Source organism: Lepidochelys olivacea (assembly GCF_965140295.1).
Source record: "Lepidochelys olivacea isolate rLepOli2 genome assembly, chromosome: 4".
In the NCBI taxonomy this organism is placed as follows: domain Eukaryota; kingdom Metazoa; phylum Chordata; order Testudines; family Cheloniidae; genus Lepidochelys; species Lepidochelys olivacea.
In genome coordinates, this window is record NC_140414.1 from 147597514 (window position 1) to 147618565 (window position 21052).

The 21052-nt window shown below is 54.8% G+C and overlaps 1 long non-coding RNA gene across 2 annotated transcripts in view; it reads left to right on the top strand.

The window, feature by feature from the left end:
- LOC311519870 overlaps nt 1–18526 on the top strand; it is a 41246-nt gene extending 22720 nt beyond the window's left edge. For both annotated transcript variants that reach the window (XR_014711402.1, XR_014711403.1), the window contains exons 2-3: nt 16731–17202; nt 17834–18526. This is a non-coding gene — a long non-coding RNA (uncharacterized lncRNA). The remainder of the gene's footprint in view (nt 1–16730; nt 17203–17833) is intronic.
- The last annotated feature ends 2526 nt before the right edge of the window (nt 18527–21052 follow it).

Sequence of the window (21052 nt, forward strand, 5' to 3'; positions counted from 1 at the left end):
AGGGCACAACTCACCCAGCGGCATGTCTCTGTGAGGTGGCGGTGGGCCAAGGCCCACTTCCCACCAACGTCCAAAGGGAATCAGGAACCAAAACAATCCCACCACTCCAAGCAGGCTCGTCCAGCAAATGTTCGCTGGGACCCCGCCCTTCTGTTCAGGGCTTGTCTCCAACAAGCTTCTGAGATCCCCCAGGGTCCGGTCGATCCCCCTGGTAGGAGCTCATCAGGCTGGCAGGCGAGTGCAGGCTCAGGGCTGCAACCAGGATTCTCTCCCACCAAAAGAAATGGAGCGCTGCTCTCCTTCTGGGTCAGCCCTGACCTGGGATAGGTCACCGTCTTTTAACACCCATCTCCGTGGAACACAATCGGGTCCCAAGGCTCTCCCTAGCCCTCTTGCTGCCAGTGTGGAGCCAGAACCAGAGCCCCCCAGGGCGCGGGGCCAGCGGGCAGCCGGGGGACCCTGGGCGCAGGAGCTGAGGGAGGGTGGCAGGGCCAGGCGGCAGCCGGGGGACCCTGAGCCAGGAGCGTAGCCTGAGGCCTGGGCGGCGGGTCCTGCAGCAGATACTCTCCGGTGGGGCCGGGAGTGGACCCCCCCGACTGGCATCTGGGGCCAACAGCCTCACCCACCGCCCCCCAAAAAAGTTCCTCCTCCCCCGCTAGGGGGGACTGCCGCACAGACTGGGCAGGGCCTCTGCTGCAAAGCATGTTGTGTGCTTCTGACAGCAGCCCCGGCCACCTTCTCACAGTGACACCTGGGGGTGCTGTACCCCCAGCCCCCCACCCCTGGGTCCCCCAGTGAAAAGGAGCAGCCATTTTCTCTTGAGTGCAAACGGGCTGCCAGGATCCAACCTGGCTCCGACCAGCCACCAGGTCAACCCCAGGGAAAAGGTCTGGAAAGTTTCTCATTCCAAACCGGCCACCAGTTCAACCACCCCGGAGGAAAAGAAGTGTCGGACCCCACCTCCCTGGCGGTGGGGAGCAGCAGTTTTCGCTCAGGTCCGTTGCCCAGGGCGGACCAGGCCCGAGAGTAGAGCGAAGGAGGGAGTTCCCCGAACTGGCTCCAGCGAAATCTGGGGGCGCCCTCCGCTGGCAGCAGAGTTGAGGCCTGTCACGTTACAACTGCTGGTCATGATACTCCGGCGGGTGGACCGACGGCTCCACCATGGCCATGAGTCACCCCTCTAAGGCCCTGACGGGCGCTGTCGCAGGGACCGGAATGTCAGCACGTGGGCTCTGCACTCCAACACACGCTCACGCGCAGTGTGTTCTTCTCTAGAGCCAACACGCAGGCTGCTGGGAGCCTACGTGCCATTGACTGAGTCTGACCCCGCGAGACCGAGGCCCCGAAGGACGGGCAGTGGGCCCAAGGGGGTGGGCTAGGTGAAGCGGGGGGTGAGATTGGGAAGGAAGGGGGGGATGGGCAGTGGGCCCAAGGGGGGGGTGAAATTGGGAAGGAAGGGGGGGGATGGGCAGTGGGCCCAAGGGGGTGGGCTAGGTGAAGCGGGGGGTGAGATTGGGAAGGAAGGGGGGGATGGGCAGTGGGCCCAAGGGGGGGGTGAAATTGGGAAGGAAGGGGGGGGATGGGCAGTGGGCCCAAGGGGGTGGGCTAGGTGAAGGGGGGGTGAGGTTGGGAAGGAAGGAAGGAAGGGGAGGATGGGCAGAGGGTGGGGAGGGACCCAGCCCCCAGGGAGTGGGGCCCCCAGCAGTACACGGCTAACTTAGGGAAGCACATGGGGTGAGTCCTGGCTGCCAGTCCCAGACTCACAGTCCCACCCCATGGGCTTGTCATTGGTCCATTCGTGACCCGTCGCCCCGCAACTGGGTGACCCCTCCCCCTAGTTCCCGCCCCCCGTAAGGAGGGGCCGCCTAGTGCCCTCACAGGCCCCGGAACCGCCCTGGCCAATGAGCGAGCGAGGAGGCGGAGACGAGATCGGGCCAATGGGAGCGGGCGGGGGCGTGTCCGGAGAGCGGGTCGCGGGGGGCTTTGGGCAGCGCTGCGGGGCTGAGTGCGCCGGCCCCGCCCCTTCCCCCTCATGTACCCTGCCGGCCCCGCCCCCGCCCCTTCCCCCTCATCTACCCCGCCCCCTCATCTGCCCCGGTCTCTTCTCGGCCCCCCATCTTCCCTCTCATCTTCCCTGCCGGCCCCGCCCCACCTTCCCACCCCGCCTGCTGCAGTCAATTCCCGCCTCCCCGTCCCCCCTCACCTGTCCTGGACCCCTGGCCCCTTCCTACGCTGCCCCCCATCTACCCCGATCCCTTCCTGCCCCCTTCAGTCCACCCCAGCTACCCCAGCCCCCACCCGCCACGCCCCCTTCCGGCTGCCACCTGCCCCAATCCATCCCCGCTGCCCCAGCCTCACCTGCCCCACCCCAGTCCCCCTGCTCCCCTAGCCCTGCTCTTGCCCCACTTCCCCCACCTGCCCCAGTCCCCCAGCTCCCCTCCCACGCCCTGCTTCCCCCTAGTTGTTTCCTGCCTCAGCTCCCCCCTGCTCTGCCCCGACTCCTCTCGTCTGCTCCCCCTCCCTCTCCTTCTCCCCTTCCTCGCCTGCTCCGCTGAATTCTTCCCTTCGTCTCCCCCGCCCCTCCTTCCTTCCCACCCTTGTTCGTTCCTCACCCCCTCTTCCCTTCCCTGGGCATCTGTGGGGAGGGGAGTTTCCCCTGTGACACCCAGAGAAACTCTCTCTCCAAGGCAGGGTCGGTCTGTCTGCTGCGGGTTCCCTGGCTGGTTGCTGGGGAGGTTTTTCAGCGGGTAGAGGCAGCTGGAGAGTGGAAAAGCAAAGCAAAGTTCATGCTGCAGCCTCCGGAAAGAATGCAGAAGTGTGACCGCCAGCCCTGCTCTTTAGCTGGCTAATCTCCCCTGTCTCTAGTGGGTCTCTTGTCTCTGTAGGTTACCTGCTCCTTGTGGGTTCTGCAGGCAGCCGCTGGGCTGGAACTCATTGATTCAGCCGGAGCTGTGCTGAGCCTGGCTTGGCTGGGAGCCTCTCTCCCCACAATGAATATAGCCCTGCCAGGGAAATGTCTGTTGAGCGGCTGGGACAATAACTAGTGTGCCAGGGAAGGAGCAATGCAGCTGGGGTGCGTGGTGAGCTCTCCCCCTATATATATAGCCAGAGATGTCAAGAGTAACAAGAAGGGTTTCTTCAGGTATGTTGGCAACAAGAAGAAAGCCAAGGAATGTGTGGGCCCCTTACTGAATGAGGGAGGCAACCTAGTGACAGAGGATGTGGAAAAAGCTAATGTACTCAATGCTTTTTTTGCCTCTGTTTTCACTAACAAGGTCAGCTCCCAGACTGCTGCGCTGGGCATCACAAAATGGGGAAGAGATGGCCAGCCCCCTGTGGAGATAGAGGTGGTTAGGGACTATTTAGAAAAGCTGGACATGCACAAGTCCATGGGGCCGGACGAGTTGCATCCGAGAGTGCTGAAGGAATTGGCGGCTGTGATTGCAGAGCCATTGGCCATTATCTTTGAAAACTCGTGGCGAACCGGGGAAGTCCCGGATGACTGGAAAAAGGCTAATGTAGTGCCAATCTTTAAAAAAGGGAAGAAGGAGGATCCTGGGAACTACAGGCCAGTCAGCCTCACCTCAGTCCCTGGAAAAATCATGGAGCAGGTCCTCAAAAAATCAATCCTGAAGCACTTGTATGAGAGGAAAGTGATCAGGAACAGCCAGCATGGATTCACCAAGGGAAGGTCATGCCTGACTAATCTAATCGCCTTTTATGATGAGATTACTGGTTCTGTGGATGAAGGGAAAGCAGTGGATGTATTGTTTCTTGACTTTAGCAAAGCTTTTGACACGGTCTCCCACAGTATTCTTGTCAGCAAGTTAAGGAAGTATGGGCTGGATGAATGCACTATAAGGTGGGTAGAAAGCTGGCTAGATTGTCGGGCTCAACGGGTAGTGATCAATGGCTCCATGTCTAGTTGGCAGCCGGTATCAAGTGGAGTGCCCCAAGGGTCGGTCCTGGGGCCGGTTTTGTTCAATATCTTCATAAATGATCTGGAGGATGGTGTGGATTGCACTCTCAGCAAATTTGCGGATGATACTAAACTGGGAGGAGTGGTAGATACGCTAGAGGGGAGGGATAGGATACAGAAGGACCTAGACAAATTGGAGGATTGGGCCAAAAGAAATCTGATGAGGTTCAATAAGGATAAGTGCAGGGTCCTGCACTTAGGACGGAAGAACCCAATGCACAGCTACAGACTAGGGACCGAATGGCTAGGCAGCAGTTCTGCGGAAAAGGACCTAGGGGTGACAGTGGACAAGAAGCTGGATATGAGTCAGCACTGTGCCCTTGTTGCCAAGAAGGCCAATGGCATTTTGGGATGTATAAGTAGGGGCATAGCGAGCAGATCGAGAGACGTGATCGTTCCCCTCTATTCGACATTGGTGAGGCCTCATCTGGAGTACTGTGTCCAGTTTTGGGCCCCACACTACAAGAAGGATGTGGATAAATTGGAGAGAGTCCAGCGAAGGGCAACAAAAATGATTAGGGGTCTGGAACACATGACTTATGAGGAGAGGCTGAGGGAGCTGGGATTGTTTAGCCTGCAGAAGAGAAGAATGAGGGGGGATTTGATAGCTGCTTTCAACTACCTGAAAGGGGGTTCCAAAGAGGATGGCTCTAGACTGTTCTCAATGGTAGCAGAGGACAGAACGAGGAGTAATGGTCTCAAGTTGCTGTGGGGGAGGTTTAGATTGGATATTAGGAAAAACCTTTTCACTAAGAGGGTGGTGAAACACTGGAATGCGTTACCTAGGGAGGTGGTAGAATCTCCTTCCTTAGAGGTTTTTAAGGTCGGGCTTGACAAAGCCCTGGCTGGGATGATTTAACTGGGAATTGGTCCTGCTTCGAGCAGGGGGTTGGACTAGATGACCTTCTGGGGTCCCTTCCAACCCTGATATTCTATGATTCTATGATTACTGGGTATTAAGGTCTGATGGTGTGTTTCTTGGTAGCCTGGCTGTAGAAGTGCTGGGGCGAGGGTGTGATGAGAGAGGGGTAAATGGAAATGAGTAGGAATTCTGGATCATTTAGGTACCTGAGATACAGGGAACGCTGGTTTTGAAGCCAGTGGGATTGGTCGTAGACATGGCCCACAGCAGAGTCTGTGTAGAAAGGGGTTCTATGGCATTTAGACAATTCTATCAGCACTCAAATGGTGCTACCTTACTGGTGAGTCCGGGGCATGAACCCTTAGTTCCTGCAGAATCTAAGCTTTTATTCTTTTTTTAAAATAGCCCAACTTTTCCAGGACACTGAGCTCCAGTGGAATTGGTGGGTGCTCAGTGCCTTTGAAAATGGTGCCCTATGTTTCTAGCTCTTTTTAGGAAGAGAAAATTTCCCAGCATGACCTGATGTGGGGCTATCTGTGTGAATCTGGACAACTCCGGGGCACCTGGTGCTGCTCAGGGCTCTGCTAAGGGGCAGCAGAGAAGTGGGGAAGACCCTAGTGATTTTCATTGCAGCCTTTGGGAACTTAAGGTGTGGCTGTGAAAATGTCAAAAACATCTCAAATTCATGCTTAGCACAGCTCTCAGCTGCTGCAGAGGCTGGTATTGGAGCTGTGTGGGAGGCAGCAGCTGCCCAAAATATGGAGCCTGGGGGAAGGGTAGAGTAGCAGACACCCTACCATGCAGCAGCCTCAGGAAGGGCAAGACAGCAATTCTCCGTTCTGGAGCTGGGTGTGTGTGTGAGAGACAGAGAGAGGAACGGGGAGAAATGATACTTCCTCATGTATCGGATGCCTACAGGCCAGATACTGGAAATGAAAAACAGAGCCCTTGAAAGTACTCCGCTAGCCTTTGTTATGCAGGAGGTCAGACTAGATCATAGTGGTCCCTTCTGGCCCTAAAATCAATGAGTCTAGATGCACATTCAGCTAATTACTATACAAAATAATAAAGCTGGGCCAATATTAACAGTAAAAGTCGCCCACTTCACGCAGACCAATAACTGTCCACTCTTGTCTACTCAGAAAACTTCACACCTCGTCCCACGGAGTAGGTCAGAATTGATATCCCCATTTAACAGAGTGGGAAAGCGAAGCACAAAGTGATGACATGAATTGCTTGAGGATACCTAACAAGCCAGTGACAGGACTCCTATCAGTGGGATCACTGATGGGGAGTTCATACAAGAATCAAGGGGCTGGGGGAAAAAAAAAACAAAACCTCTCATGAGGAAAGACTGAAGAGCCTGGTCTTGTTTACCTGAGAAAGATGATGAAAGAGAGGAGATAAAAGTCTGTATGGTCCAGTGGAGGTAGATTGGGAGCATCTGTTCTCTGTCTCATAACACAAAAACAGAGGGTCATTCATTGAAGTGAAAAGGCTGGAAATTCAAAACTGATCAAAGGAAACACATTTTCACATGGTGAATAATTACCCTGTGGAACCCACTGCTACTGGATGCTGTTGAGGCTAAAAATGTAGCAACAAAAAGGGACTGGACATTTATATTGATAACAAGAATATGCAGAGCGATAATAGTTAATGCTTCTGTTTCAGGGCTTTAAGCTGATCTCTCACTGTTTAAGCTGGTGGCTGCTCTCATGCTTTTTCCAAAAATACTTAATTTAGCTTTAGGAAAAACAAATAAATATACACGGCCAAATCATTGTAATTTGTTTATTGCTAGCTGGCAAAAGTGATATTAACAAACACAGAAGTATCACTATTCACAGCAGACTTACTCAGCCCTGTCAACAAGCCTGGGGACAAATTAAGCCCTAGATGGGGTGAGGGGGGGGAAGGGGTCCGGGGAGGCGGGTATGGGGAGGCAGTGGAGGGCTGGAGCCCAAAGCCTGAACCCCACCGCCCTTGGGAAGGTGGGAAACTCACCAGCTGCTTGGTCCTCCAGCGTTGTGCCCCAGGTATCTCCACAGGGGGAGCAGGGCCCAACCAGTGCTGGTGGCCCCAGCAATCGACACCAAGACCGGGCATCCAGGAGCAACAGGAAGGGGCTGCTATTTTGCCCCCGTCCCCCATAACAGTCCATGAGGCTGAAGCCGCAAGAAAAGCCCCTGGTGACCGCGTTTGAGAACCGCTGGCCTTACACATTCGTTATGTAGAAACTGATGTTCATCTCATTGTGATGACAAAGAAAACCCACGGAGTATGAACTAGTGCTGCGTAGTGGTTCTGTGTCTGCAAGGCTGCTGCTTGTATCTCTCCCAAGGCGCGGCAGTGCGGAAGGAGCAAGACCCTGGGCAGTTACACTGCAGCTGTGAGCCCCAGGGAACAGTCAAGAATCCTGTCAGTTGCACTTAGCGGCTGCTTGGGCTAAAGCTATGATCAGCAGTAAGGAGCACTTCAGCTGTTTGCGCGGGGTGGAGGAGCTGAAAACAGAGGCAGAGGAGGGATAGGGTACAGGGTAGACTATCAAACCTCTTTTACCCCGTGTCTATTTCCTACTCCTCCCACATTCCAAAAGTACCAGGGAGTCTTTTTGCGGGGGGGGGGGGGGGGAGAGTCTTTTTCTCTTCCATCAACAAAACAGGAACCGAAGGCTGAGGTTGTTACTTGCCAGAGGCCGATAGGAAAGGTGGAAGCAGTTGTGCACTGTCCTTTGAGAAAGCCCTGGTAGGAATCTCCGCACCCTCTCCTTTCCCAGGAGTAGGGGGGCACTGGGCTTCCAGGTCCCCTAGAGGTCCGTGCCAGTTCCTTCCATCATGTCTAATATTGGCCTTTGCTTTGCAGGTGTCTTGCAGTTTTTTTTCGGGCCATGTACTGACATGTCCGTGAACTCTGCAAGCTGTTTAGGCAGAGATGATTGTCCTACAGGGGTGTGTGTTTGTGAAATGCCTTGAGGTAAGGGGGGATATAGAAAGGTAGAATATTGCTCTTATTGGCTAGCATGTTTCTAAACACACGTGATTGCCCAGGGATGTAATGCCAGTGATGTGGGGCAAGGTTGGGCCCTTGTAGTTCAGAACACACAGACACAGTGAAACACATTTGAATGGACAGAGTTTAGATCTTGTTGTTTATGAATAATGATGACTGTGTTGGCTGAAGTGGTCACCTTCTCTCCAGTCTGGAAAAAGCTGACACTGGATCTACTGTGAGGTTATCTGGAAGGGGGAGGAGTCATTTAGTTTTTGTCATCACCATACTTGGCTGCTCATTATTGCGCTCAGCTAAACCTCTGCTCCCTGTATGAGATGCAACAGTCTCCTTCCCCTGTAAATGTTAACACTGGAGGCAAGTCCCAGGTCTTAGACAGGATCATGGATAAGCCAGCTAGCTGGGCCACTGGGCTAGGTGGCGGGGGTCACCTGGTCAGAGTGCTAGAAGCAGGTCAAGCTGAGTCTCTGAGGCAGAAAGGGAAACCTGGACTTCCAGGGTACATCTACATTGCAATAAAAAACCTGCAGAACCAAGGGTTCAGAGTATCAGCCGTGTTATTCTGTATTCGCAAAAAGGAGTACTTGTGGCACCTTTGAGACTAACAAATTTATTTGAGCATAACTTCCTTCTCCACTCTGAACTCTAGGGTACATGAAAAACCCCCTAAGCTTATTTTTCCAGCTTAGGTTAAAACTTCCCCAAGGTACAAACTTTTTTACCTTTTGTCCCTCGACTTTATTGCTGCCACCACCAAGTGTCTGACAAATATATAACAGGGAAAGAGCCCACTTGCAAATGTCTTCCCCTCAAAATCCCTCCAAGCCCTACACCCCCTTTCCTGTGGAAGGCTGGATAAAAATCCTCATCAATTTGCATAGATGAACACAGATCCAAACCCTTGGATCTTAAGAACAATGAAAAAACAATCAGGTTCTTAAAAGAAGAATTTTAATTAAAGAAAAAGTAAGAGTCACCTCTGTAAAATCAGGATGGTAAATACCTTACAGGGTAATCAGATTCAAAACATAGAGAATCCCTCTAGGCAAAAACTTAATTTACAAAAACACACAAAAACAGGAAACTGCATTCCATCCAGCACAGCTTATTTTATCAGCCATTTAAACAAAACAGAATCTAACGCATATCTAACGAGATTGCTGTGACGCAGCAGGGAGGGGGGGGAGTGTTGACCTGGGAATGTAGCAGGGGGGTTTCACTAGGGATGGGAGACTTGAGAGCCTGTAACCTGAGCCGGGAGGGGGAGGTAACACCTCTGCTTGGGAAACTGGACAAAGGCTGCAGGAGAGAGCCTGCTGGGGGGGGGGGGTTGGTTTCAGTTTGGTGCTGGGTGGTGGAATGCAGGGAACCCCAGGCCTGGGGTCTAAGCTCGCTGCCCCCCAGAAGGACTTGACTGAGGGGTCCTGGTGGTACCCACAAGCTCTGTTTTAGATGTGTTCCTATTGTCCACTAAACCTTCCGTTTTACTGGCTGGCTGAGAGTCACAGTGAATCCCAGGAAGAGGGGTGCAGGCCACGGACTCCCCCACACTCCGTGACAACTGGTGGCAGAGGTGGGATGTACTGCACCCCGTGAACGGCGCTTCCTGCAGTAAGTGACTGGGAAACAGTAAAACGAAGGGGGATTGATGGGGACCAGGTGTGCTGAAGATTCAGAGAGAGACAGTTTCAGGGGGCGGTTAACCCCTGGGAGTGTGTGACCAGAGAGAAGGACTTTTGCAGTAACAGGGTCCCCCGGGGGATTGCAGCGAGCGGTCCCAGGGGTGGAGAAGTCTGCAGCTCAACCCTGGCAAAGAGGGGGTGACCTCAAGAAGTACTGGCACCCTTGGGGTTCTTCCTGGAACCCGTGGAAAGCTGCCCGGCCTGCGAGTGGCCAGCAGGGAGAGGTACGCTAAACGCTTTAAGAGCAACCTGGTGGAGCTGTGCAGGCAGAGGGGGCTGCACATTGGGAGGTCCACCAAGGAACAGCTGATTGCCCAGTTGGAGGAGAAGGATCGCTTGGATGACCAGGTCCCTGTCCCTGAGGGAAGCCGCCTGGTAGACGCAGCGTGGGCCCTGGGGCCTGACCGGGTTGGGAGGGTTCAGACTGCTGCCGAGGACATCCCCGCGACCCTTCCTACCTATGCCTGGGGAGGGGTTGGGGAAAGCCCAGCAAATACCGAGGGCATCCTGACCCCAGGAGCCAGCAGGGGATTCTCCTGGCGGAGCTCCCCATCCCTGGTGCGGAGGCGGCTGGAATGGGAGAGGGAGATGAAAATGAGGGAGCTGGAGGATCATGAAAAGCAGCATCAGCATGAGCAGGAGGAGAGGCAATGTCAGCATGAGCGGGAGGAGAAGGAGAAAGAGACAGCATGAGCTGGATCTGGCCAGGCTGAGGAGCAGTGGGGCCCTGGCTGCAGTGAGTAAGGGGGGACCCAAGACTGCAAGGAGCTTTGATAAATGCTCCCTGGCCCATCATAAGGAGGGGGAGGACATAGATAGCTTCCTGGCGGCCTTTGAGAATGCCTGCGAGATGCACAGCGTTGTCCCTGCCGACAGGCTCCAGTTTCTCACCCCCTTACTGGACCCCAAAGCCGTGTACAGCCAAATGACAGGGGCAGATGCAGGGGACTACGAACTGTTCAAAAAGGCCCTGCTCCGTCAGTTTGAGCTGACCCCTGAGATCTATCGGAAAAGGTTCCGGAGTCAGTGTAAAACGCCTGAGGCCACATACCTACAACTGGTCAACCGGATGCAGGGATATGCCCGCAAGTGGACAGCTGGGGCCCAAGCTAAAGAGGACCTGCTTGACCTAATTGTACTGGAGCAACTGTATGAACAGTGCCCTTCTGACCTGAGGCTATGGTTGGTGGACAAAAAGCTAGAGAATCCCCAGCACGCAGGGCAGCTGGTCGACGAGTTTGTGAACAGTCGATCGGGGTAGCAGGGAGGAGTCCCAAAAGAACAGGCCCCCCCGATGCAGAGAGAGAGAGAGTCACCATGGGACCTCCCAGCGGGGAAATATGGAGAACCCTGTCCCAAGGGGAACGCCTGGCGTCAGGACCATTCGACCCGCTCGAGGGGACCAACGTGACCTGAGCTGCTATCACTGTGGCCAGAGAGGCCATGTACGGACCCAGTGCCACAGGCTCAGGGACAGACTGAGCAGACCCAACCGATCCAGGGTTAACTGGGTAGGGACTCAGCTGGACGAGGGGCAGACGGCCCAGGCAAGGGGGGCTGCCAGCTTACCACCTGCTCAGGAGGGAAGAGTACCCCAGGCCAGCTCCTCCGGAGGGCTGGATGCTCTGGACTCAGGGTTCTTGGTTTACAGGGTGGGCGCGGGGCTGTCCCTCTGGAGAAAGTGCCTTGTTCCCCTTGAGGTGGATGGGAGGAAGGTCAATGGATACTGGGATACGGGCGCGGAGGTGACGCTGGCCCGGCCCGAGGTGGTGGCCCCAGATCGGGTGGTGCCGAACACCTACCTGACCCTGACTGGGGTGGCTGAGACCCCATTCAAGGTGCCTGTGGCAACGGTACACCTGAAATGGGGGGTTAAGGAGGGCCCCAAGGACGTGGGGGTACACCACCATTTGCCCACTGAGGTTTTGATGGGGGGAGACCTAGAGGACTGGCCAAGCAACCTCCAGACCGCCCTGGTTGCGACCCGTAGCCAGAGCCGGCGAGGGGCACTGTGCCCCGACCTTGGGGAGGGTACCACACCGGAGGCGCAGGACCCTACCCTGGTGGGGAGGGAGCGCCGAGGGGCACAGCTCAGAGAGGCTGTGGCCTCAGACCCGGCCAATGAGAGGGAACCGGGCCCCATCCCTTCCCCAGCCGCTGAGTTCCAGGCCGAGTTGAGGAAAGATCCCTCCTTGTGGAAGCTCAGGGACCTGGCCGACCTCAGTGTGGGACGGACCATGAGGAGAGGCTGCCAGGAGAGGTTCCTGTGGGAGAAGGGGTTCCTGTACCGAGAATGGGCTCCCACAAGGGAAGTAGAGTCCTGTGGGATCAGGAGGCAGCTGGTGGTCCCCCAGAAGTATCGCCGCAAGCTCCTGTCCCTGGCCCATGACATCCCCCTCGCAGGGCACCAGGGAATCCGGCGCACCCGGCAGAGGTTGCTACAGAACTTTTACTGGCCCGGGGTCTTTACCACGGTCCGGCAGTATTGCCGATCCTGTGACCCCTGTCAGAGGGTGGGGAAGGCCCGGGACAAGGGGAAAGCGGCTTTCAGACCTTTGCCCATCATAGAGGAGCCTTTCCAGAAGGTGGCCATGGACATTGTGGGGCCTCTCAGCAGGACGACCCGGTCGGGGAAGAAATACATTCTGGTGGTGGTAGATTTTGCCACCCGCTACCCCGAGGCAGTGCCCTTAGCTTCCATTGAAGCAGACACCGTGGCCGATGCGCTCCTGACCATTTTCAGCCGAGTGGGGTTCCCCAAGGAAGTCTTGACAGACCAAGGCTCCAACTTCATGTCGGCCCTGCTCCGGTGCTTATGGGAGAAATGTGGGGTCCGGCCCAACTGGGCCTCAGCTTATCACCCCCAGTCCAATGGGCTGGTGGAGAGGTTCAATGGGACGCTAAAGATGATGCTGAAAACCTTTATGAACCAGCACCCACAGGATTGGGACAAGTACTTACCTCACCTGCTGTTCGTGTACAGGGAGGTACCCCAGGAGTCTACCAGATTTTTGCCTTTCGAACGGTTATATGGAAGGAGGGTAAGGGGCCCCCTGGACCTGATGAGAGACAAATGGGAGGGGAAGGCCACTCCCAATGGAGAATCAGTGGTGGAGTATGTCCTGATCTTCCGAAAGAGACTTCCTGAACTCATGGGCCTGGCCAGGGAGAATCTGGCCAGAGCCCAGAAGAAGCAGAAGGTCTGGTATGACCACACGGCGTGGGCCCGTGCCTACGCCACCAGGGATCCAGTGATGGTTCTCATTCCCGTGAGAAAGAACAAACTACAGGCCACCTGGGAAGGCCCTTTCAAGGTTGTCAAGCAGCTAAATGAGGTAAACTATGTGGTGGAGCTGTCTAACCGGGCGCACCACCACCGGGTGTACCATGTGAATATGATGAAGCCATATTATGCCAGGGGGAATGTGGTGTTGGCCGTGTGTGGACATTGGGAGGAGCAGGGAGATGACCCTTTAGTAGATCTATTCCCAGAGCTGGTTCCCCCCTGGAAACAATTCCCCTCTCGGATCAGCTAACCCCTGCCCAGCAAGCTGAGGTCAGGGGGGTGCTGCATCCGTACCGACAGCTGTTTTCCAACTAGCCTGGACGCACTAATCTGACTCTCCACTGGTGCAGACAGGGTCGCACCCACCGATAAGATAGGGCAACAAAAATGATTAGGGGACTGGAACACATGAGTTATGAGGAGAGGCTGAGGGAGCTGGGATTGTTTAGCCTGCAGAAGAGAAGAATGAGGGGGGATTTGATAGCTGCTTTCAACTACCTGAAAGGGGGTTCCAAAGAGGATGGCTCTAGACTGTTCTCAATGGTAGCAGATGACAGAACGAGGAGTAATGGTCTCAAGTTGCAGTGGGGGAGGTTTAGATTGGATATTAGGAAAAACTTTTTCACTAAGAGGGTGGTGAAACACTGGAATGCGTTACCTAGGGAGGTGGTAGAATCTCCTTCCTTAGAGGTTTTTAAGGTCAGGCTTGACAAAGCCCTGGCTGGGATGATTTAACTGGGAATTGGTCCTGCTTTGAGCAGGGGGTTGGACTAGATGACCTTCTGGGGTCCCTTCCAACCCTGATATTCTATGATTCTATGATTCTAAGATGCTCCCCCTTCCGAGTCACAGGGAAAACTGCTCAGGACCTGGAAAGAGAGGTCCGGGATATGCTAGCTTTGGGGGTGATCCAGCCTTTGGGCCTCGCCGGTGGTGCTGGTCCCCAAAAAGGACGGGTCAGTCCGGTTCTGTGTGGACTATCGGAAGCTCAATGCCATCATTGTATCGGATGCCTACCCCATGCCCAGGCCTGATGAGCTCCTAGACAAGCTGGGAAGAGCTCAATACCTTACCACCATGGATCTTAAAAAGGGCTACTGGTAAGTGCCACTGGATGCAGATGCCTGGCTGAAATCGGCCTTTATCACCCCTCTGGGGCTCTGATTTCCTGACCCTACCTTTCAGCCTCAAGGGAGCGCCGGCCACCTTCCAGTGCCTGGTGGATCAGCTACTGAAGGGGATGGAGAGTTTGCCGTGGCGTATATTGATGACATCTGTGTCTTTAGCCAGACCTGGGAGGACCACGTGTCCCAGGTTAGACAAGTGCTGGACCGACTCCAGGAGGCGGGGCTGACCATAAAAGCTGAGAAGTGCAAGGTGGGGATGGCTGAAATATCTTACCTGGGCCATCGGATGGGGAGCGGCCGCCTAAAGCCGGAACCAGCTAAGGTGGAGGTGATCAGAGACTGGCCCGCTCCCCACACCAAAAAGCAGGTCCAAGCCTTTATTGGGTTGGCAGGATACTATCAAAGGTTTGTGCCCCGCTTTAGCACCATAGCAACCCCCATCACTGAGCTATTCAAGAAAGGGAAGCCAGACAAGGTGGTCTGGACCAAGCAGTGCCAGGAGGCCAGATGCTGGAGGTGGCTCTGGTCAGTGGCCCAGTTCTGGCAAACCCAGACTTTGACAAGCCCTTTATGGTGTTCACCGATGCCTCAGACATGGGACTACGGGCGGTGTTAATGCAGGAGGATGAAAAGGGAGAGAGACACCCCATCGTGTACCTGAGCAAGAAGTTGCTACCCCGGGAGCAACACTACGTGGCCATCGAGAAGGAGTGCCTGGCCATAGTGTGGGCCCTCAAGAAACTAGAGCCCTATCTCTTCGGGCGACACTTCACCGTGTACACCGACCACTCTCCCCTGACCTGGCTGCACCAGATGAAAGGAGCCAACGCCAAACGCCTGAGATGGAGCCTGCTCCTGCAGGATTACGACATGGACGTGGTCCATGTGAAGGGAAGTGCCAACATGATAGCGGATGCGTTGTCCTGGAGAGGGGACCCCGAACTTCCCCAGGTCACTGGTCAGAGTGACTCCGCTCAGTTCAGTCTCGAAGGGGGGAGAGATGTGACGCAGCAGGGAGGGAGGAGTGTTGACCTGGGAATGTGGCAGGGGAGTTTCACTGGGGATGGGAGACCTGAGAGCCTGTAACCTGAGCTGGGAGGGGGAGGTAACACCTCTGCCTGGGAAACTGGACAAAGGCTGCAGGAGACAGCCTGCTGGGGGGGTTTTGGTTTCCGTTTTGGGCTGGGTGGTGGAACGCAGGGAACCCCAGGACTGGGGTCTGAGCTCCCCCCCCCCCCAGAAGGACTTGATTGAGGGGTCCTGGTTGTACCCACAAGCTCTGTTTTAGATTGTGTTCCTATTGTCCAATAAACCTTCCATTTTACTGGCTGGCTGAGATTCAGAGTGAATCCCAGGAAGAGGGGTGCAGGCCCCAGACTCCGCCACACTCTGTAACACCCCCCCATGTGCTCTGAGCTGTGAACTCAGCTGACAGGAGGAATCCACTTGCACAACTCATCTTCACGGAGGGAGGGCAGAACAGCCAATGTCTTTTGTCCTCTTTAATGTCCCACAATGGTCTGTCTGGTGTCAATGCGCCTTTCTGGTTGGGCAGGACGTAACACCTTCTGCTGGAGACCAGCACTTCACACCAGTTACTGTCTCTCTCCAGTCTGATGATTTACACGGTCACCGAGGCTCACAATACAGCCGCTCAAATAGTAACATCTGTATTCCATATTGTAAGGTATGTCAGCCTAATGCAGAGAGCAACTCACAAGTATTCAGTAAAGTCTCAGCACTAAACACCTTCTTATAACCCTAATCCCCGTTTTAACAATACTAACGTACAGCTGAGCCAGACTGATTTCAGCCATGTATTTGTCAGTGTTCAGCTGAGACACGGGGACCTTGGCATGAGCTGGTCTGCTAGCGTCACAGACCCTATCCAGAAGTACTGAGAAAGGAGGCTGCAGGGGATAGGATCAATGCCTGGAATGGGCCCATAACTCAAGGGAAGCAGTCTCTGTGAGTTAGGGACCAGAGGAAAGGACAGCAACCAGATTCAAGGGGAGCAGTTGGTGTCCCAGGAATGAGAGGTCCTGAGGAAAGGACGAAGAGCACGGCAGAGGAGGAGGAGATCTTAAACACAGCAGCAGAGAAACAGGTCTGGTGGTAGCCAAATTCTGGAGGGAGGATCTAACGGGGCAGCAAACTGGCTGGGATTTCCTACATTGGCTTGAACACTGGTGCAGGACATCACGATAGACTGGAAGGAGGACACTGTCACTCAGGAAGGGTCGGATGTTGGGCGTCTCTAGCCAGAGGGCCAGGTCCCAGTGGCAGTATAATAGAAGGTTAAGCTGGACTATACGTTCAGCTGCTCAGTGTAACATGCCTTATCAGCACACAACAGCCACTCCTGGCAGTACATTACATGACCATACAGAGAAAACGTCCCCGGTGTGTCCCTCGGGGAAGGAAGCCCAGGAGCCAGTCCACATCTGGTACAAGTGCCTGATCAGCAACCTGCCCTGTACCAGCCGTACATGACAGGCAGGAGCCAGTCTAGAAAGCCACAAGAGGGCGCTCTGGGGCGGGGCAATATAGCACAGGGAGGGGGTGTGCGTTGGGCTGCAAGCACATCCTGTAGGGCCCTGATTCGCCATTTCTTGTTGAAGAAAAAGCATTGTTCCCTGTTAGGGTGGGGAGCGGGAACGGAGACATCGCTCCTACAGATCCCGCAGCTGGGTGGAAGAAAACTGGGTTGAGCCTCCCGACCCTGACCAGCGTCTCTTTCCCTGCCCGCTTTATCCCTCCTACCGCTTGTTTTCCACACCAGGTCCTGCCATCGCAGCGAGAACGCCCACGCGTCCCATGGTAACCGAGGGACGCTGATGGTACATGCAGCCGCTTTGCCCTTTGCTCGACTATAAACCCCACGTCGCCGGTTGCCCCTCCGGGACATCCATCCGGCAAGCTACAGAAGGAAGCAGCTGGCGGCCGTCTCTGAAGTCGGAGGTGCCCAAGGAGGCCTGCAGACAAATTAGCTGTGACTGGCTCTCCAGACACTTCTTCCCGGGGTGGCCTTTGGTCATGTTAGCTGGAGGGAGGAGAAACGGCATTTGGAAGAAGAGTCAAATGAGAAAAGGGCACCCGCGTGTGCAGGAGGATGTCGCTGCTGGTGGATAAGAGGCATTGGCTGGAAACACACTAGCACGTGATGTGGCTGTTTGCCTGCTCGGAACTGGGCTGAGAACCTCCCCCGTCCCCGGCACCAGCCAGGGCCCTGTGTTGCTTCTTTATCGCAGCAGGTGAATGCTGACATCCCTGGAAACAAGGGGGCTAGTCGATCTGATTTTCTTACTCCCCCGCCCTTTCTGGTTCGTTGGCGTAGGGTTGGCCATGAGTGCTTGGCTGCAGGGCTCCCTCTCTTTGCCTGCGTCGGATCCACACCCACACATGCTTTCTACCCCACACCTACGTGTCCACTGCTATTTCCCATCCCCTCCCTCCTGCTCCCGACTTTTGTTCCTCTCCTTCTCCCGCGCTCAGCATCTCGCCTGCTGTCCTGCAGCCCCGAACGCTGCTCTCCTGTCCTTCGAAGCCCTCCTTGGTATCCCCCTCCCGAATGGCTGTCCTGTGTCTTGTCTAACGTAGACAGGCTTTTCGGAGCTGGGGGAGGTGCCTTTACGTTTCTGACACACCATGTGGGGAAAGATTTGTGTGACGATCATGCTAAGAATTGATGGAATAACAATGACCATAGAATCCCTCCTCTGAAATGTGCTGGTTTTGGCATTAAAATATTTCACTGCCCAAAGCCCTCACCTGGGACCCCGACCTTCTCCCAGGCGACTTTATGGCCGTTTGGCACAGGAACGAGGTGATCTTTCTCCTGGCTGGTTGTTACTGACACGTTGTATTTGTCTCTCTGTGCTTCAGGGCCTGTCAGCTCATGTGACTGTCCAGAACCCCACCAGGTGCTGGGAGTAATTATGACCACGGATGAAACCTATCCACTTTCCAGAGACCCATCAGCTTGGTTGGTGAGAGCATCCCAGGGTAGCTCTGGTAATTCAATCAGAGTCTGTAATTCGCTAATGGGCAGGATCGATTCTGGGCCGCAGCCGAAAGGGGCTTTGTTTCCATCGCCCCAGCCCTTTGCCAGCTGGCAAGCTGCTGCCAGGTGAGAATGACAGAACTTCACCCCCTGGCATATTCCTCTGTGGCAGAGCAGAGCGTGCCTTGCTGGAGCCTGTCTGGACCATATTCCCCAGGGCCGGGCCAGGATCCTTCCATACAATCCAGGATCCAGGCCTTTGTCCAGCCTTAAGCGTCCCAAGCGATGGGGGACTATTCCACAATCTAGCACAGAGGTCCCCAAACTGTGGGGTGCACCCCCCTGGGGGGGGCATGGAGAAACGTTCGGAGGGCACGACGGGGTCTGGGACAGCCCCCACAGGGGGTGTGGAGAGAGCGGCTCCCGGTCCCAATCCCGGCCCCATAGCCTCAGCCCCGGACCACAGCCCAGCTGTAGCTCTGCACCAGGCCCTGGCCCTGGCCCCAGTCCAGCCCTCAGCCTCTGGCCGCAGCTCCATTCCCAGCCCCAGTCTCAGCCCTCTTACCCCTGTCTGTGTCTCAGGGGGTGGGGGGAGGAAAAGGGTATTGAGAGGGGTAAGGGGGGCCATGACCCTGAAAAGTTTGGGGACCACTGGTTTACCAGATTTCATTGTCCGAAATCAAAGATGCTGTAGGCGCACTTCAGCCTCTTTAGCAGATCACTTTTCTCTGAGGTGTCTGGAGCACACGAGCCCTGAAGAAACATGTCCTTGAGGGCAGTGGCCTTAACAGGGAGGGCTTGGATTGAGGCATGTTTCCATGGGGACTGTTGTGATAATTGGACTGACAAATTGACCCTAATGGTGAGCTCAGTTGTAAAAAGTCTATGAAAGTTCACGAGATGTCACCATAACCTATAAAGGCAAGTGTTGATGGACAGTAGGGCCAGTAGTGTTGTGTTATAAGCAGGTGCACAAGAACTGGCTAAAGAGACTGGATTAGCCCAGATTAAAAAGAGACCACATTATGATAACTCAAGGACAGTGGTGTTGAAACCATGCTGGGTAAAAAGAGAAGATATGGACCTGGAAATGAATAGACCAGCATTGATGTGTCAGATATTAGGCTTCACGCGTGGACAAAATAATGAGGGGCCAGGCTATTCCACCCACCATTCCCTTTGTGAGTCCTTCAAGAAAGAGACTTTGGGGAGAGATTAGGGAAGAACAGATGGAGGCTGCTGGAGTGAGTGTCACCATCATGGCTGCCACCCCCACTGTCTCCTGGGACCCTGGGCCTTTGTCCTCCTGATCTGGAGGGATGTCTTGGCCAGACTGGGCCAGAGAGAGGGACCCAGATGAATCACCACCTCTGCCGGCTCCAACTGAAACCCAGCCACCACCTGTGATGAAACGGGATCTGACTTTAACAACAGCTCCAATTCATCTCAACTCACTTCTCTTTCCACTCAAGGATCGTTATTACCATCTTTGGTAAGTACTAAGAGACTGTCAGTCAAGGGGCTTTTTCCTTCTGAAAACTCTCTCCAGCTAAAGGCAAATGGAGCAAGGGATGGTGTTAAAATCAAAGCCTGACTCAGTACTTTCCATTTCAAATGCTTTCTCTGGTTTTCTTTCTTTTCTGTATAATAAAAGGGCAGAAGGACTTTTAGTAATGTGTTTGCCCTGCTCTGAAGCAGGCTGAAGTCTGTGTACCAAACCTCAGACCTTATTTACCACTGTTTAAGGTTGGACAGTGCCTGGGTTATATTAACAGCTTTGGCTCATTTAATCCATCTAAATAACTACAACAGGGCCCTCCCCTGAGATAGTCTTGATATGGCCAGCCTTGGCTGAGGTGCCCTTACCTAAGGAGGTCTTAAAGGAAGACCTTTCGCTGACAGGTCAGTGAAGAAAATGTACAATAAAGCCAACTTTAAGTATTCTCCATATGAAAAATGCTGGCACAGTTTCCTTCCAAAACGCACATTCATCCTGCTGGAATAAACCCAGAAAAAGAAGCACAACCAAGTTTGTGCCAAATTTCCTTCACAAAAATCTCCAGTGGGCCAAACCAAGCCCGGGGAAGTGAAGCCCCAAAGGAATTCTGTTTGAGAACATTGTGAGCAAGTGAAAATGTGACTCAGAATGGAACGGGCATCTCCTGCTTAGCCGTAGTGCAGTGGTCCCCAAACTTTTCACGGTTGTGCCCCCCTCACCCGTCTGCAACCCCCCCCTTGGGGCTGGGACCATACCTCTGAGGGGGAAGGGTGTGCAGACAGCGGTAGGGGGGCTGAGGCTGGGGCTGCAGCTGCAGCTGGGGTGGGTCTGGGGCCGGACCAGGGCTGGGAACCGAGCTGCAGCCAGGGGCTGGAGCGCGGAGCAGAGCCGCATTTGGGGGTGGGGCCGGAGCAGAGCTGGGGGCGGAGGGGGGCTGGGTGACACTCACTCCCCACGGGTGCTGGCAAGGCCTCACCAAACCCCACTGAACATTCCTCTGCACCCCCCCTAGGGAGACGCACCCCACAATTTGGGGACCACTGCCGGAGCGTTAGCACCAAAGAGTTGTGTTGATGCAGCGACCATGCTCCGGGGAGGGACATTAGGAGTTTACTCCCTATGTTGGCCTCAAGACGTTGATAGTGTTCGTCTAATTCTGTAAAACTGGCCCGTTTCCAGCTTTGCTCAGGGAGTGAGGGGCAAGGTGAGCCGCCAATTAACTGTGCAAATGCCATATACTGCACGTGCTGATCACCCCTCCCCGCTCCTCTGCTATGGAGCATCCAGGCTGCGTGGAGCATCTGGCACCTGTTGAACACCGTGCTGCCTGAGGATGGCTTGATCAAGCAATCCCACCGTCCCATGTGCTCTGTTGGAACGGCAAGCTGGCCTGCGCCGTTCCGCTCAGTGGCGCTGTTTCACACGGGGAGGCAGTTGTACAAAGTGTCCTTTAAAATAAGATCTCACTCATTCTCCGTTTGCCCAGACATGGCCTCCCTCCCCCAAACCTCCTGCACACGCCCAAAACACCCAGCGCTGCAGGTTCCAGTCACTTCATCCATTAACTGCCCTACTGTAGCAGTCACGAAGGGGTTAATGGATG